This window comes from Podarcis erhardii (assembly GCF_964252035.2).
Source record: "Podarcis erhardii genome assembly, chromosome: 2".
Taxonomy (NCBI): domain Eukaryota; kingdom Metazoa; phylum Chordata; class Lepidosauria; order Squamata; family Lacertidae; genus Podarcis; species Podarcis erhardii.
In genome coordinates, this window is record NC_138498.1 from 7,812,897 (window position 1) to 7,831,579 (window position 18,683).

At 45.3% G+C, this 18,683-nt stretch overlaps 1 protein-coding gene across 3 annotated transcripts in view; it reads left to right on the top strand.

The window, feature by feature from the left end:
* Positions 1-2,178: 2,178 nt before the first annotated feature.
* GALNT6 (polypeptide N-acetylgalactosaminyltransferase 6) overlaps positions 2,179-18,683 on the top strand; it is a 63,726-nt gene continuing 47,221 nt past the window's right edge. Inside the window, exon 1 of one of the 3 annotated variants that reach the window (XM_081844516.1) lies at positions 2,179-2,285. The gene's annotated coding sequence lies outside the window, so the exon portion shown is untranslated. Of the gene's footprint in view, positions 2,286-6,137; positions 6,266-18,683 lie in introns of those variants that run through there. The other 2 variants (XM_081844515.1, XM_081844517.1) reach the window with 2 other exon arrangements.

The following is an 18,683-nucleotide window of genomic DNA, read 5'->3' on the forward strand; positions in this document are numbered from 1 at the left end:
CCGTACACTGCTCTGGTTCGCCAGAAGTGGCTTAGTCATGCTGGCCACATGACCCAGAAGCTGTACACCAGCTCCCTCGCCCAATAAAGCGAGATGAGCACTGCAACCCCAGAGTCGGTCGCAACTGGGCCTAATGGTCAGGGGTCCCTTTACTTTTACTATTAATTTTATGATAACTAAAAACAACAACAACAACAACACCCATTACAATCAAATATTTAAACCATAAGTCTTAATTGACTTCCCTCCACTCCCCCCCCCCCGCCCGGTTCCATTATTTTATACTTGTTCATGCACGTCCATATGATCTTATATTCTTAATAATCCAATTTTAAAACCTTATTCCTATTGTTACTAATGACATCTAGAAGTTCAACTAATGAAGAAACCTATACACAAAGCTTACATAATATGCATTCAACATTTCTCCTTTAAAAAAAAATCAATGTCCTTTTTCTTTCTTGGATTTCAAATTATTTAATATGTCCTGCATAGTTCAGTATTTTGTTTTGCCAGTCTTCTTCTTCTTCTTCTTCTTCTTCTTTGCTGGTGACTTTTTTGTTCTGTAGAGATGGTCTGGTTTGGGCCTGGAATCCACTCTCAAATACAGGAGCCAAGTCTTTTGCTGTATAAGGCCGTCAAATCCTGTACCTCTCAATAGCAAAACTTCAATTTTTTTAAACAACAGTCATTTTCCACATTCTCCTCAGGTCTTTATATGTCTTTTCCCAGGCCTTTTTAATAATTTTACATTGCCACCACATATAATAACCTCTAATAGTTTTTGCCCTCCCTTCCTGTTTCTTCTCTAACACAGCCAGAGCCTCCCAAATCATTTCACACGAGGTAACCTTTTTATCTGTCAAAGTCCCCCAAATCATTTCACATAAGATACCATTTTTGTCTTGAATCACTCTTACTTTAATTCCATCCAAGGATCGTGCCTTAAATGTCTACAGCTCCTGTCGAGCATTAGACACAGTTGCAGTGTGGATTCACCGAAGGACCTAGTAAAATTAGCAAAGTTCCTTTGACAACAGGTGCCTGAAGTCTGTCGCACCTGCAATCCAAAACACACTTCATCTTCAAAGAAACTAAAATGGGTCATCCATCAGTGCTACCCCTGATCTGATGTTGATAAATAAGGAGGCAGGCATGAGTAGAGCTTGGTAGACACCCTCAGGGACCAGCTTCCCTTCTCTCTATGTGTGAGAAGTGCCAACTTGAATAGTCTGGTCAGCTTGAATAGTCTGAGATTTGTCTATTTTTGACTACACAAGTACCTACACACAAGCACACACACCAGAGTGAGGGCCTGTTCAGTCATATGAATGGCCTCATGACTCTAAAAGGCCTCTCAAAACATTTATATTGCTGATCAGAAGGTTGGCAGTTCGAATCCCCACGACGGGGTGAGCTCCCATTGCTCGGTCCCAGCTCCTGCCAACCTAGCAGTTTATCAAAGTGCAAGTAGATAAATAAGTACCGCTCCAGCAGGAAGGTAAATGGTGTTTCCGTGCACTGCTCTGGTTTGCCAGAAGCGGCTTAGTCATGCTGGCCACATGACCCGGAAGCTGTCTGTGGACAAACACCGGCTCCCTCGGCCAGTAAAGCGAGATGAGCGCCGCAACCCCAGAGTCGCCCGTGACTGGACTTAACGGTCAGGGGTCCCTTTACCTTTACTGCTTATTTTAAAGGGGTTGCAATTCTAGGTTTCAAATCCTTAGTTCCATGTGCTCCATTTCTGCATTAAACACATAATAATAATAATAATAATAATAATAATAATAATAATAATTTATTTATTTATATCCCGCCCTCCCCAGCCAAAGCCAGGCTCAGAGCTGCTAACAACAATAAAAGTAACACAGAATTTTAAAATAAATTCATTCTAAAATTAATTCAGAAACAAATTAATGGCAACCATTGGGCTAGAGGATTACCAAAGGAGGAGGTCGGACTGTGCCTTGGCCACACCTCGAGAGGTGGGATATAAATGCTTTAGTCAGTAAACAAAAAGGATATCTTTACTTAAAACTCATGATGTGAAAACCAAAATTAAGATCAAGCCAAGCCACATAACGCAGCAGAACCCAGCCCAGAGGGAGGAAATGGGTGGAGAATCTCTCACAAACACTGATCCTCTTCAAAGATTGCAGGCCGGGAGATTTGCAATGACAGCTGGGTCACCAGTCTAGACGGGGAACTAGTCACAAAGACGTAGAAGGAACTGGATGGTGATGGTGGAAAATGTTCTCTTTGCTTGTCTTCTCCTGCTCTGGAAGGTAGGACTCAAACCAATGGCTTCAAGCTACAAGAAAGGAGATTCCGACTCAACACTTGGAAAAACTTTCTGACAGCAAGAGCTGTTTGGCAGTGGAATAAGAGGTGGTGGGTTCTCCTTTCTTGGTTTTTTTTTATTATTATCTTTTATTCCCAAAACCGGAAAAAAAAGAAAAATTACAAACATCAGATTCAACATCCATATTCATTTTCTAACTTAAACCTATTACATAATTAACTGCCGTATTTTTCGCTCTATAAGATGCACCAGACCACAAGATGCACCTAGTTTTTGGAGGAGGAAAACATGAAAAAAAAAATCTGAATCTCAGGAGCCAGAACAGCAAGAGGGATCGCTACGCAGTGAAAGCAGGAATCCCTCTTGCTGTTCTGGCTTCTGGGATAGCTGCGCAGCCTGCATTCGCTCCATAAGACGCACACACATTTCCCCTTACTTTTTAGGAGGGGAAAAGTGAGTCTTATAGAGCAAAAAATACGGTAAATTAAAATATACCTAATTACTCTAAATTTCTCTTTGCTGTATACAAATACAACACAGTTAGAAATTTTATATTAAAGCTTTTATATTATAAATAATATTTCAAATTCCCCTATACCCCCCTGTTCCCCTTTACCCATGTGTGATCTTATTTTATTTTATTTTTACTTCTTCCGTCTTGTTGTGTTGTTATAATTTAATCATTGTTCAGCTGATTCTTTTATTATTTCCTTGCTTACCCCTGCACGTTTTACACGTTATCTATTAATATTCCAGGTCCGGAACCATATTTTTTCATATACTGTATTCCTTCACTCCCTCCCACTCTTTAATTATTCTCTGATTTGAATGGCCTCTAATAGTTGCCGTCATTTTTGCCATTTCCACAAACTCACAGAGTTTACTTTGCCATTCTAATAATGATGGTATTTTCTCCGCCTTGGGGGCTTTTAAGCAGAGGTTGGATGGACATCTGTCATGGATGCTTTAGCTGAGATTCCTGCATTGTACGGGGTTGGACTAGATGACCCTTGGGTCCCTTCCAGCTCGAAGATCCTATGATCCTATTACTCTATGCTTGCAGAAGGCGCTCTATATTTTCCCACTTTCCCTTCACTCCAGGAACAGCTTCTTCTTGTCTACAAACATCCACACCAGCAGGTCCGGTACTTAAGAGGTCTCTAATGCCATTCACAGGGACGCAGGTGGTGCTGTGGGTTAAACCACAGAGCCTAGGACTTGCCGATCAGAAGGTCAGTGGTTCGAATCCCCGCGACAGGGTGAGCTCCCGTTGCTCTGTCCCTGCTCCTGCCAACCTAGCAGTTTGAAAGCACGTCAAAGTGCAAGTAGATAAATAGGTACCGCTCTGGTGGGAAGGTAAACAGCATTTCCGTGCACTGCTCTGGTTCGCCAGAAGCCGCTTAGTCATGCTGGCCACATGACCCGGAAGCTGGAAGGGACCCTTGGCCAACAAAGTGAGATGAGCGCCGCAACCCCAGAGTCAGTCACAACTGGACCTAATGGTCAGGGGTCCCTTTACCTTTAATGCCATTCACATTTGCAACAGCAGCAGCAAGAATACTCATCGCAAAGTATTGGAAGACACAAGTTTTACCCACCCGGGAAGAGTGGCAGTTGAAGTTGATGGACTACATGGAATTGGCGGAAATGACTGGCAGAATCCGAGACCAGGGAGAAGAGTTGGTGGAAGAAGATTGGAAGAAATTTAAAGATTATCTACAGAAATACTGTAAAATTAAGGAATGTTAGAAAGATGTTGGAATGCAGTTACATGGCTTTAGCAGAAATGCTGTAAAGAATTAAGTACAATAGATTGTAAATGGATTAAAGGAAAAAATAATATTAGAATGTGTTAAGATAAATGATAGGACAGAAAATTGAGGAAGATGGAAAGGATTTGCTGAAACAATTAATCGAAGTGGAATACAAAAAAGGGAGGTGTGAGGAGGTCGTTGAAACAAGTAAATGAAAGTTAACAACATTGAAAGTATTGGATATGGTGTTTTTTTAATCGTTTTTGTTTTGTTTTTGTTATGTATATGTAGTATTTTTGTTTTTGTATTGTAGTGTTTTGTTTTGTTTTGTTTTGTTTTGTTTTGTTTAATTCTCTTTCTTTTCTTTTTGTAACTTTTAAAACTTTAATAAACATTATTTTTTTAAAAAAAAAATGCCATTCACATTTGCACAGAAGAGGAATCTGCCATTTCAAGGCCAGGCCTATATGACTGATATATGCAAAGGGGGTTTCCCCCAATGCTTACGATTCCATATCGGATTCACAGTCAGCCGGCCTCTGCAGAGCTTTTTACAGCAACCCAACGAATTATTCTTAGACACTGAGAAGCAGTAATGAGTGGCTAGGCAACCTTTTCTGTTTTGCAGCCATGGGGCTGGTGATTATCCATTCACCCTTTTCCAGTGCCAGTTTGAGCTGCCTAAGGATAGGTACCAGGATACAGAGTTGGCGTTTGTTCTGTCGTTTTATTGTCTCACCATTTAGTGGTTCAACACAGTGCCTCACACCTTTGTGTCTGCAGCTGTGCAAATCTGCACAGACACTTCTTGAAAACTCAAAACGGTTTTTTTTAAAATGGTTTTGATCTGACGTTTTTAGCAGCGTACAGTTCTTGAAAAGGTTGTGGTGAAGTCTAACTGGCTGCAAGCATGCTTCTCCTTTATCTCCACTGTCTCCTTTCTCGGTTTTGGTTCCTCTCCTGTCTCAATGCATCACGTGGAGTGCTCACAATTTGAATCATGTGTCTGGGTAAGCTGTGTTAGATCATTGCAGGAACCACAAACCCTCTTGTTGGAGTTTTGAAACAAAGCAGCTTTTTGGGGGGGGGGGAGACTGTAAGCTTTCATGGATTAGGACCCATTTCATCAGGTGTGTTATCTATCATTTGACCACGAGGACTATCTAGTACAGCCCCCTGAAATGCAGGAATCTTTTGCCCGATGCAGGGTTCAAACCCGCGACCTTGAGTCTCATGCTCTACGAGATCCCAACTAAAGAAGAATGGCAACTTAAAGAAGATAGAATATGCACAGCTTGCAGACCTAACATACAGACTAAGAGAACAAGAACAACATACATTTAAAGAAGACTGGAAAATGTTTATTGAATATATGGAGGTGGGAATTGTGTACACATGAAAACGTAGGCAGCATTAAGATAAATTCAACAGTGCAAACAAGTTTTGTAGGACGTAATAATGGAACACTGAATGGTTTCCTTTATGTAAAATATGCAGGGATTTATGATATGCAAAATGAACCATGAAAGAGAAGAAGGGAAGTTACTGACATTTTTTTAAAAAAAAATCATTTTTATTGATTTTCCAATAAAAACAGCCAATCGACATATCCACATCATAATCCAATTAAAAACAAGAAATTAAAATTAAAAAAGACCAAATTGTAATCCAAATTGTATTTATTAATTTTTCGGGGCTCCCCATAGTCTGGACCTCTGAAGCGTATCTCCAAATCTTCGTCGTTAACATTTTAGGGTTGTTTAAATGAATATTCTAAAGTGTAAAACAAAAAATTATATATAGACACAGTGCTTTTTTCGGGGGGGGGGACACAGGGGTACGCATACCCCTAAACATTTTGTGAATCTAAGTTTGGCCTCATTGAGGAGCAGTATTTCAGTATGAGTAGGAAAGTGAGAGTGCCCCTAAACATTTTTTGGGCTCCCTCCCAACTCGGCGCTTCCGGGCGCTAGGACCCAACGGGCGAGGCGCCTGGCTGGGGGCGCGCCGGCCCTAGGACCCAGCGGCGCCGCTCCGAGATACACCTGTGCCTGGGGCGGCGGAGTTTCCCGCTGGCTCGCCCGGGGTCGGCGGCAGGTGAGAAGTCCGGCGGGCGGGACCCGCCTCCTCCGGGCTCCACCTGCGCCAGAGCCGAGGCTGCAAAGCAGTCGCGGCGGCCAGAGAGCGCGCCGAGGTGGTCCCGGGCGAGGTGAGTGCAGCCTCTCCGCCTTTGGGCTTCGGACTCCGGGAATCGGGGCGCGGACCCACTTCTTTTGGGGCTGGGGAGCCGCTAGGCTGGACTCCTTCCTTGGCCGGGGGGGGGAGCAGGCGCGCGTCCCCCCATCCTTGGTGGCTTTCCCGTTTGAGGAGGAAGCGCATTTGGGGACAGGGTCCCGTGGGGTGGGTGCTGAAGGCGTGGGGGGCTTCCCCCTGGAGTTGGGGTGAATTCGTGGCTGCGCGGGGATGCTTTCACCTGTGGTACCCCCCCCCCAAAAAAAAAGAAAGTGTCCTTTGCTTCAACTGGTGATACAAATATACATGAGAAAGCTTTAATATTTTTCCTCTTTTTGAAAACCTCGTTTTAACTCCTGGCGATCCAAATAGAGAGGAGGGGGCTTTATTTTTGTGTTTGTTAGTCCCGCTAAACTATTGCCTTAGGAAAGATGTCGGGGGGCGGGTGTGGTTGGAGGCGAGTTGAAAGATGGGACCCGGCTACTTCAGATGTCCTCTTTCTGCGGCTTCTTCCTCCTGCCTGTCTTCTCCCTCCCATCCCTCCCTCCCTCCTCAAACCATCCTGAACAAATGGAAAGCGGGTTTTGCCACTGGGAGTAAATCACCTTAGTATCCATTCACTTGTCAGTTCCTTCCAGCCCTTTCCACTGAAGGTCATGCGGGGTCGAATATTGCGCGCGGAGTGACTTGAAGGAGGGGTGGCTTCTTATTGTGACACAGTCGTTGCACTCGGGTCTCTGGTTCACAGGTCCGACAGGTTTTGAACCAATACCGAAACCTGCAAAACTTGCTCGATCGGGGCAGAGACCGAAGATTGATTCCGCGGATGTGGGTGTGAGTGTGCGCCACAGGAAGCGGCACTTTTCTCAAATCTCCTTCGACTCTGCCTAAAAGCAGCCTCTGGTCTGCGTCTCTGTGATTTTGAAATGCTGCGCCTATCCTGCATTAACATCCTTCACAAGTGCACCCAAATAACCCCCTGTGAGGTTCAAATGCTCATTTGGCATTGAAAATTTAGGCATGACAGCTTTTTGGAGTGGGTTAGCTTTGGGAAGGCTTGCAAGTTGCCCTTCGTGTTGCAGTGATGATCCCCCATTCCATTGCATGCCACTTTATAGACCAGGAGTAGCCAAAGTCATTCATTACCACTGTTGTTGTTGTTGTTGTTGTTTAGTCCGACCAGTGGTGGAACTTCATGCTCCTGCACTGGGGGCGGAGAGCAGGTGGGGGCAGGGCTGGTGCGCATCCCTGGGCGAGACGCCCAGCGCAGGCAGGGGGGCAGCTGCGATGGCACCGTGGGGGCAGTGCGCTCCCCCACACTCCTCTTCCTCCACCAGTGTGTCCGACTCTTTGTGACCCCAGAGCACGCCAGGCACTTCTGTCTTCCACTGCCTCCCGCAGCTTGGTCAAACTCATGCTGGTAGCTTCGAAAACACTGTCCAGCCGTCTCGTCCTCTGTCGTCCCCTTCTCCTTGTGCCCTCCATCTTTCCCAACTTCAGGGTCTTTTCCAGGGAGTCTTCTCTTCTCATGAGGTGGCCAAAGTACTGGAGCCTCAGCTTCAGGATGTGTCCTTCCAGTGAGCACTCAAGGCAGATTTCCTTCAGAATGGATAGGTTTGGTCTTCTTGCAGTCCATGGGACTTTCAAGAGTCTCCTCCAGCACCATAATTCAAAAGCATCAATTCTTTGGCGATCAGCCTTCTTTATGGTTGTTGGACTCCAACTCCCATCATCCTTGACTATTGGCCCTGCTGGCTGATGCAGCTGATTGGAATTGGAGATGCAGCAATGCTCTAGACTCCACCTGCAGTTGTTGTTGTTGTAGTTGTTGTTACTCCTATTACTAAAGAGAGAATGGGGGAAAGCAAATCTCAGAATGGACCTTCTCCAGAGGTGGTGGACTCTCCTTCCTTTCAAGCAGAGGTTTTTAAGGAGATCTGTTTTGGATGCTTTAGTTGAGACTTCTGCATTGCAGGGAGTTCGACTGGTTTACTCTTGTGGTCCCAATTCTGTGGTTCTAACTGTAGTGAAAAGAGTATGTTCAACAATGTATGTAGTAAGGGAGGTTGTATTATCCAGTATTGCAAGTGGGGCATGAGAGATGTTTGTTGGAGACTACCTAGTCCATGGGTAGGCAAACGGGGGCTGAATCCGGCCCAATCGCCTTTTAAATCTGGCCTGTGGATGGTCCAGGAATCAGCGTGTTTTTACATGAGTAGAATGTGTCCTTTTATTTAAAATGCATCTCTGGGTTATTTGTGGTGTCTGCCTGCTGTTTTTACATGAGTAGAATGTGTGCTTTTATTAAAATGCATCTCTGGGTTATTTGTGGGGCATAGGAATTTGTTCATATATTTTTTTTCAAAATATAGTCCAGCCCCCCACAAGGTCTGAGGGACAGTGGACTGGCCCCATGCTGAAAAAGTTTGCTGACCCCTGAGAGTGGGTTGATAATGTAGGCAACAGTTTAATCAGGGACATCTGTGTCCACAGCTTAGACTTTCAGTACAGTTTAGTTGCTTTGGACAATTTAGCACAAATGTCTAGGGAAGTTATTGTATCCATCTGAAAGATTGGATTGGCAGACACCACAATCCCACCACCACCAAACAACAAAAATAAAACTACAATTAGGGAATGATTAGTTGCTGCAGTCATGCCACTGATGTTTCTCTTTTGAGGTGCGACTTGCCCAGTCCACCCAAACCCCTGTCACAAGTTGGGACCATTTGCAATCCCACTCCCCCCCCCCCACCCTATGAAAAGTATGCCCATGTCAAGAGAATGATTCAACATGTGCTCAGATCGTGGGTCATTTTTGTCTGCAACACAGAGCAGCACTCACAAGATGGCAAAAGTGACAGTGATTACACTCATCTTCTGATGAGGAAAAAAATCTCGGTTGTCCAGTTTCTCTGCAGACAACTTGACATGCAAAGTTGGCACCTATGCATGTATGCACTGAGTCTGCAATCAGATTATACCACTACATTACTGACCTTCCCCATCCTAGTGCCCTTTAGATGTTCTGCACTACAACTCCCATCAGCTTCAGCCACTGTGGACCAAAGATTAAAGATGATGGGAGTTGTAGCCCCATGACCTGTGGAGGGCCACAGCCTATACTTGACTTACTTTAAAAAAAAAGTGCAAACAAAAATTGCTTAGGGGGACAATGGCACCACAATATGTCTTCAGTAAGCAGTGCATTGCAAAGCTGCATTCATTTTCATTTCCTCCCCCTTCCCCCTCCTCAACTTTGCCTAAAGGTAGGTGAGCGGCTGCCACTCAACTGAGCATTAGATGTTTTCCCTTCCAGCCAGTCTCATCTCAAGCTTTTTTTCTGGAAACGCTGAGTATCATTACCTCCATCGCTCTGTAAGAACCAATGGGCTTCCATCGTTCCAGCAGATTTATTTACGTGTATGCAGATGTTGGGACTCGGGTGGCGCTGTGGGTTAAGCCACAGAGCCTAGGACTTGCCGATCAGAAGGTCAGGGGTTCGAATCCCGCGACGGGGTGAGCTCCCGTTGCTCGGTCCCTGCTCCTGCCAACCTAGCAGTTCAAAAGCACGTCAAAGTGCAAGTAGATAAATAGGTACCACTCCGGCAGGAAGGTAAACGGTGTTTCCGTGTGCTGCTCTGGTTCGCCAGAAGCGGCTTAGTCATGCTGGCCACATGCCCCGGAAGCTGTGCGCTGGCTCCCTTGGCCAGTAAAGTGAGATGAGCGCCGCAACCCCAGAGTCGGTCACGACTGGACCTTTATGCAGATGTTACAGGTGGATGGGGCAGGAAGAGAAGTCTGTGGGTAATATGATGTGCAGCTACTGCAAATGAAAAAGCAGTCGATCAAAACTCATTGTTACACTGTTGTCTGCAGGTCAACATAAGGTTGTGGGGCAAGACTTCATGGCAGTCATCCAGAGCCCTACTCAGTAGTATGAGCAAGAGGGCTCCAAATGTTGGAGGATTATCACAATTTGAAGTAATGCACATTGCCATCTAAGGTGCTCACCCAGCCACCCATCAACACCATTCAGTCTAGAGTCTAAAATAGCAAAACTGAATAGCAAAACTGCATGTGTTACAGGGTGTGTGTGTGTTTTTTTGGGGGGGGTCAAACTTACATTCCCAGAAATGCTGCAACAACTCCTCAATGAGCAGATGAAACTCCAGACTTCTGCACTGTACTTGGGGGAAAGATCCAGTGAGTTCAATGGGACTTGCTTCTGAGTAAATGTGCATAGGATCAGGCTCCGCACTGATTTTTAAAAATGCAGCAGTGATCTTGTCGAAGGCACCTTTTATACAGGTGGTGCAGTTGTTGTGAGAGTAAACCTTTTTTAATTTTTTTTAAAATAATATTTATTAAAGTTTTAAAAATTACAGAAAGAAAAAGTAAAAATGCCACATTTAACAAAAACAAAACAACACATCACAATATAAAAAACCACAAAGAAATAAAACCCATTAAACAAAAACAAAAACACAAAGAAAAATACATCAGATCTCCTCATTACTAATCTTTCATTAGCTTATTTCCTTGACCACCTCACACCTCCCTTTTTTGTATTCTAGGTCAATTATCCACTTCAGCAAATCCTTTCCCTCTTTTAAAATTTTTGTCCTGTAAATTGTCTTAATATAATGTAACTTTACTTTTCCTCCTTTCACCAATTAACAGTCAGTTATTCCCAAATCCTTTATATCATTCCTGCTAAAATCATATAATATTATTCCAACATCCTTCTAACAGATATTAATTTTACAATGTTTCTGTAAATAGTCTTTAAATTTCCTCCAATCTTCCTCCACCGACTCTTCTCCCTGGTCTCGGATTCTGCCAGTCATTTCCACCAGTTCCATATAGTCCATCACCTTCATCTGCCATTCTTCCCGGGTGGGTAGATCTTGTGTCTTCCAGTACTTTGCAATAAGTATTCTTGCTGCTGTTGTAGCATACATAAAGAAAGTTCTGTCCTTCTTTGGCACCAATTGGCCGACCATGCCCAGGAGAAAGGCCTCTGGTTTCTTCAGAAAGGTATATTTAAATACCTTTTTCATTTCATTATAGATCATCTCCCAGAAGGTCTTAATCCTTGGGCACATCCACCAAAGGTGAAAGAATGTACCTTCGGTCTCTTTACATTTCCAACTTTTATTATCGGGCAGATGATAGATTTTTACAAGCTTGACTGGTGTCATGTACCACCTGTATATCATTTTCATTATATTCTCTCTTAAGGCATTACATGCCGTGAATTTCATACCTGTGGTTTATTTTTTATTTTTTTTAAGGATTACCTTGTGCTCTTTTCCTTCAGATGGAGAGAAAGTGGGGGATTTAGAGTACAGTCCTGTGCCCATCTGCTCAGTAGTAAATCCTGTCCAATGGAGTTTATTCTCAGGAAAGCGCCTATAAAGATTGCATCTTTAAAGTCTAGTTCAAATGAAGGGTTAACCTCTGTGCCAGCTAGACAGCCCTGCATGGAAAGGTTAGCAGCTGCTTGAAAGATAACAGCCTTTCTTGCCACAGAGTTAACTGATGCAAGACTAAACTTGCTAAATCGCTTACCTTTTCTTTTTAAAAAAATATTGGCTGATAGTGAGCAGTAACTCAAAGGGACAGCAGGGTGAACACCAAGCAACATTTGAAAGCACCATCACCTGTGGGCTTTGATCAAAACCTTGGTTTTCATCTTAAATATAAATATGTATGGTTTCAAGTGGGGACTATTAGTGGGGGTGGGGTCAGAAACAAGTGAGCTCCTGTTGTTCAGTCCCAGCTCCTGCCCACCTAGCAGTTTGAAAGCATGTCAAAGTGCAAGTAGATAAATAGGTACCACTCCGGCGGGAAGGTAAATTGTGTTTGCGTGTGCTGCTCTGGTTCGCCGGAAGTGGCTTAGTCATGCCGGCCACATGACCCGGAAGCTGTACGCCGGCTCCCTTGGCCAATAAAGCGAGATGAGCGCCGCAACCCCAGAGTCGTCCGCAACTGGACCTAATGGTCAGGGGTCCCCTTTACCTTTACTCTTTTTTAAAACAAAGTAAGGGGGTTGAGGAGGATTAACAGCACAGATACACAGAAGACGCTTTCCAGGTGCCCCTTTTATTGCACATTCCTGAAGATTTGTGCTCATGACGGTGTCAGGGCAGTTTCACCCAGTCCCACCCATTTGCACCTGCAAAGGTTTTGAGGGCAATCCTGCTGCCTCGTTTCCAATCAGTGCATGTCTGGTAACTTCCTGCTCCAGCTCCGTAAACTTTTTATACCACAAGCGTTCCAGGGTGATGGTGGAAGTGCCCTGCTTTTGTGGCACTGTAGCCTCTGCAGAAAACAATAATGCACCAGCTCTGGGGAAGCATTTCAGAACAACTTATAAAGCAGAATAAAGCTCCATTAATGCACATACAGTACCAAGAACACGTTGCAGAGAATGGCAGACAAGGAGATTTCTTTATCCTCTTCCCTTGTCATAGTAACTCTGAGGGCTGAACTGAGTTGTGGGTGGTAGTATTACCGTATTTTTTGCTCTATAAGACTCACTTTTTCTGTCCTAAAAAGTAAGAGGAAATGTGTGTGCGTCTTATGGAGCGAATGCAGGCTGCGCAGCTATCCCAGAAGCCAGAACAGCAAGAGGGATTGCTGCTTTCGCTGCGCAGCGATCCCTCTTGCTGTTCTGGCTTCTGAGATTCAGATTTTTTTCCCCTTGTTTTCCTCCTCCAAAAACTAGATGCTTCTTGTGGTCTGGTGCATCTTATAGAGCGAAAAATACGGTATATTGCTGCTCCAGATGCTCTGTTTATTGAGCACTCATCCTGATTTGCTTTTGGAAAGCTTACACAGAGTTTATATCTGAACTTCATTGAGCATTCACTTTCATTCATTTGCTGGGCAATTATATGACAACAATCATTAATCTTGATTTACTTTGCATTGTGTTTACACATTGTACCCTGACTGTTTGCTCCACACTTTTAAAAATGCATTTTCCCATTGCTTTCCTAATCCCAACCACAAAAGGTCTGTTTCTTCCCCACCCCCCACCCCCCAAGTGGATTAGTTGCCCTTTGGTGACAGTATGCTTTAATTCACTTTAGTTGTGCAAACCTAAATTTCCCAGAATGCGCTTGAATTCCTCCCACAAAATACTGACAGTCTGGATGGAGGCGGAACCTGCCCCTCACCTCATCCCCTCCCACTGGAGTAAACTGGATGAATTGCCTCTTCTAGCATTCCATCAAAAAGGCTTCTTTGTCTGAGACATGGGCTGTTAATGTGCTCTGTCATATTTTGCAAGGCCTATTTCACAAGTAGCAAACCTAAGCCTACAATTATATCATCTGTTAATGATGGAGTGCTTTGAAGTGAAAGTAGCTTGCAGCCAAGTGTTTCGGGCCCCAGGAACAATTTTCTCCTGGCATCCTGAATGCATTTCAAAGAGGAGCGCCTGATTACTTTATAGATTTCAGATTCCTGAGAGGCATGATTCTTGTGAGCCAGTGTGATGTAACTGGCAGTGGTTATCCAGATTTCCTATGGTCAAGGAAACTTGTTTATGTCAATTTGACTGCTGTCTTCCTGCGTTTTGTAGAAGATTCTGGGATGTGCTCTGTTCACAAGAATGCCAGGCATTCTGACCAGTGGCAGAGGAACCCTCTCTGGCACTCGGGCCGGGGTAGCTCGTACAGAGTGCACATGTGGGGGAGGCCATATGGACTGCGCATGTGTGGCAACCATACAGGATGCCGTACATGCAAACTCTGTATGGGCTGCCGCTGTGCGTGGCGACCATTTGGGCTGCCGTTTGCACGGCTTCCATATGGACTGCGCATGTGTGGCATCCCATACGGACTGTGCGCGCTCTCGGCCACTCTACAGCTGGGGAGAGGCAGGGGCCATCTTGTCAACCCCCCCAAAGTGGCACCCAGGGCGGCCCGCCCCCTACGCCCCCCACTTTGTACACCCCTGATTCTGACTATGTCTCACTGTCAACCCAAATGCAATGAGAGAGTGCCTTAGAACAGTGTTTCCCAACCTTGGGCCTCCAGCTGTTTTTGAACTACAATTCCCATCATCCCTGACCACTGGTCTTGCTAGCTAGGGATGATGGGAGTTGTAGTCCAAAAACAGCTGGAGGCCCAAGGTTGGGAAACACTGCCTTAGAACATATCGGGCATGTCACTGCAGCTGGTGACGTTTGTCTACAGTTATGGATCTTTATAAGCCACAGGGTTCCCAATAATGCAGTCCTATAACAATTTGTATAGAAGTGGAGACATACCCTGCAAGTCTCCCAGAAAAAAAGGACACCCTGTTTTTTATCCTGAGAGAATGGCAGCCATTTTTGTTGCTCTGATATCGTGTGAATTCACAGCACGACCCCCCCCCCCCCAAAAAAAAAGATTTTGCACAGTGCCCAGCAATGTGAAATCATGCGAGATCATGTCAATCAAAATGGCTGTCGTGCTCTGGCAATAAAACAGGAGTTGGCATCCCAGATTTTGACTTCAAAGTGTTGGCAGGTCCATGGAGAGTTTGTGCATGTTTACTCAGAAGTAAGACCCAGTATGTTCAATGGGAACAGTTCCAGGTAAGCGTGCATATTTAGGGTTGCAGGTTGAGGCAAAAGTGAGAGGAAGAAAGCCTGAGACACTTGTGATATGAAAAATTACTGGATTTTAGCAGGAAGCTAGAGACCATGCACCTATTGCATATATCTGCCCCAAAACATTTGTAGGAGCAAATGGTAGTGAAAGCAGGAACACATATAACTGCCCTGATAGCATCATGAGCACAAATCGTGATGAATGCTTAATAGAAAGGGCAACTGGAGGAGGCTGTGCTTACATTACAAATGTCTCCTGCCGCCCTTTGTGGGAACTCAAGGAAGTAAAAAAGTCACAATGCAAAAACCATACTTCAAAATATAACGTGATCTGCAAGTTGAAGCCCCATTGTAAAAGCAATAAAAACCCAAAATCACGATAATAATTCCAGCATAGCCAAGCAACACACAGAAAACCAATCAGCCCAAACCTTTTTGAACATCCACATATTTACCAGCTGCCTGAACCCAAATAGTGATGGAGCCCTGATGCACCTCCCCTGGCAAGGCATTCCACAAGGTGGGGGCCACCACAGAAAATGCCCTGACACTGGTTGCCTTGGTCCATGCTTTCTGAGGTCAAGGGATCTAGAGCAAGGCTTTCTGTGGCAATGAGCATTGACACATGCAGAGAGAAACTTGTCCTTAAGGCAGCCAGGTTCCAAGCCGCTTAGGGCTTTAAATGTTGGTAGCCAGTGCCTTGAATTCAGCTGGGAAAACAAACTAGCAGTCAGTCCAGGCTATGCAACATTGGTGTGGTGAAATCTAAGCGGCTGGCACCAGTGAGCAGTCTGCATGCAGTTTCTGAACATGGTTGAGAGCATGCTGCAGTAACCCAGTCCAGGTGGTGAAACGCGAGTGAGCAGAGGCCTGGTTCTCGTAGCTGTTACAGCTTTTTCTTTTTAACCCACAGGTTGTAAGGCACGTTAAAATACTGTGTGGAAAAAGAAATAACTTTTGGAGGTATAAATGTGTTTGGGTATAAAACGTGGCTAGGCAGTTAGTTTCTCTTGTACAGGGGTAGGCAACCTAAGGCCTGGGGGGCGGATGCGGCCCAATCGCCATCTAAATCCAGCCCGCGGACGGTCCAGGAATCAGCATGTTTTTACATGAGTAGAATGTGTCCTTTTACAGTGGTGCCCTGCAAGACGAGCGCCTTGCAAGACGGAAAACCCGCTAGACGAAAGGGTTTTCCGTTTTGGAGGCGCTTCGCAAAACGAATTTCTCTATGGGCTTGCTTCGCAAGACGAAATGTCTTGCGAGTTTTTCCGACTTTTTTTTCCTTTCCCCCCCTTTTTCTAAGCCGCTAAGCCGCTTATCAGCTGATCCATTAAGCTGATAAGCCGCTAAAAGCCGCTAAAAGCCGCTAAGCCGCTAATAGCACTAATCCGCTAAGCCGTCAATGGGCTTGCTTCGCAAGATGAAAAAACCGCTAGACGAAGAGAATCGCGGAACGGATTCTTTTCGTCTTGTGAGGCACCACTTCATTTAAAATGCATCTCTGGGTTATTTGTGGGGCCTGCCTGGTGTTTTTACATGAATACATGAATACACGTTATGAATAAAAAAATCAACTTAAGTTAGAGCTTAATAATTATTTCACTCTTAATATGCTTCTTCTTCATTGTATTTCACTATTAATACACTTCTTCTTAATTGTATTTCAGTTCAACAATTACTTTGATAAAATACATATTTGGTTATGTGCAAATGGCTTTAAATACCTATTTAGATCCATAAATTATATATAGCATATATTCAACACACAAAAACAGCGTTTTTATTTAAAATGCCTCCTCCGTGCTTGCCCGGAGGAGGATGAGGGCAGAGAGGCGAGGAAAATGCAACATGGCCCATCAGCTGCAGCAGCGGCGGGGCTGTGAGGAGGGGCTGCCTGGTGCGCCCTCCGCGGCGAGCGCTGAAAGCCGCTGCCTGCTGGACACGTTCAGCCCGGACACACGCACAGCTCATCGGTTCCGCGAGACATGGGGCTCTGCTACAGCCTGCGTCCGAGGCTCTTCGGCGACTCTGGAGGCGGCGAGCGCGGCCCCCCCCAGATGTTGCACCCGGTGCGGCCGGCCCCCCCCTGCACCCCCCACGCTACACCACTGCTCCTTTGGGTAGTGATAAAGTGGGATATCAAATCCAAACTCTCTTAGGTAAGGGGACGACAGAGGACGAGATGGCTGGACAGTGTTCTCGAAGCTACCAGCATGAGTGACCAAACTGTGGGAGGCAGTGGAAGACAGAAGTGCCTGGTGTGCTCTGGTCAATGGGGTCACGAAGAGTCGGACACGACTAAACAACAACAACTGCTGTATTGTAATCCAGGCTGTAATCCAGATTCCTATGGTTATCTCAGGTGTGGGGGAGCTGGACTCCAACTCCTATCAGCCTCAGCAAGCATCGCCAATGGCCAGGGATGGTGCAAGTTTTAGTTCAGCAACATCTGCAGGGCCACAGGTTCCCCATACCTGGGTTATCTCCACGTTGCTGGTGGGATATCTGAAGCCTGGTGCTCTCCCTGCATGCAAATTTGCTTTGGTGATGGTGTTCTTTTCCATACAACGTGTTTGGCATCAAAATGCCAGCCAGACCCCCGCCTTGACTCGCTGGATTAGTCCTTTCCAGGAACAATCCGATAAATATATATTTTTTAACAAAACCTGTTACTGATTTCCTGTCTGCAAATTAAGCCCCTTCCTGGAAGCACCTTGAGAAAGAAGCAACTTGCCTGAGATCAGATTGTGGCTGAGTGACATTTGAACTTCCTGCTTCAGTTAAAAGCAAGCAGTTTAGTGGGTTTAATCTGTTGTGTGGCTTGGTCCCAACTTGTTTAAGCAACTGCTGCTTCCACCATCTACTTCAGCCGGTAGTATATTATGAATGGTCACATGGTAGTGTTGCCTCCTCAAGTCTGTAAATCACTTTCTGTTTCCTAGAGCCTTTTGGCACCTGCAGAAGTGGCTGGTACTGAATGTGAGGGAAGTGGCTGCCCTTGCACAGTTTTCTGTTTCTCGGGTAGCGGCTGCCATGATTTATAGGCTCCGGTGGCAAATGATCTGTTTGCTGTAGCAACCAGTACTGTTTTATAAGTACTACGCCTGGCTTTGCTTTATATTATTTATTTATTTGTCACTTTAGTCATAAAAATGACTCGAAGCGACTTACAAAGACACCTCAGGTTACATACGCTTCAGGTTACAGACTCCACTAACCCAGAAATAGTGCTTCAGGTTAAGAATTTTGCTTCAGGATGAGAACAGAAATCGTGCTCTGGCAGTGCGGCAGCAGCAGGAGGCCCCATTAGCTAAAGTGGTGCTTCAGGTTAAGAACAGTTTCAGGTTAAGTACAGACCTCCAGAACGAATTAAGTACTTAACCTGAGGTACCACAGTAAAGGGAAAGGGACCCCTGACCGTTAGGTCCAGTCGCAGACGACTCTGGGGTTGCGGCACTCATCTCGCTTTACTGGCCGAGGGAGCCGGCGTACAGCTTCTGGGTCATGGGGCCAGCATGACAAAGCTGCTTCTGGCAAACCAGAGCAGCGCACGGAAACGCCGTTTACCTTCCTGCTGGAGTGGTACCTATTTATCTACTTGCACTTTGTATGCTTTTGAACTGCTAGGTGGGCAGGAGCAGAGACCGAGCAACGGGAGCTCACCCCGTCACGGGGATTCGAACCGCCGACCTTCTGATCAGTAAGCCCTGGGCTCTGTCATTTAACCCACAGTGCCACCCGCGTCCCACAAACGCAGTAGAAATACTAAAAACCAATATAGCAGAAC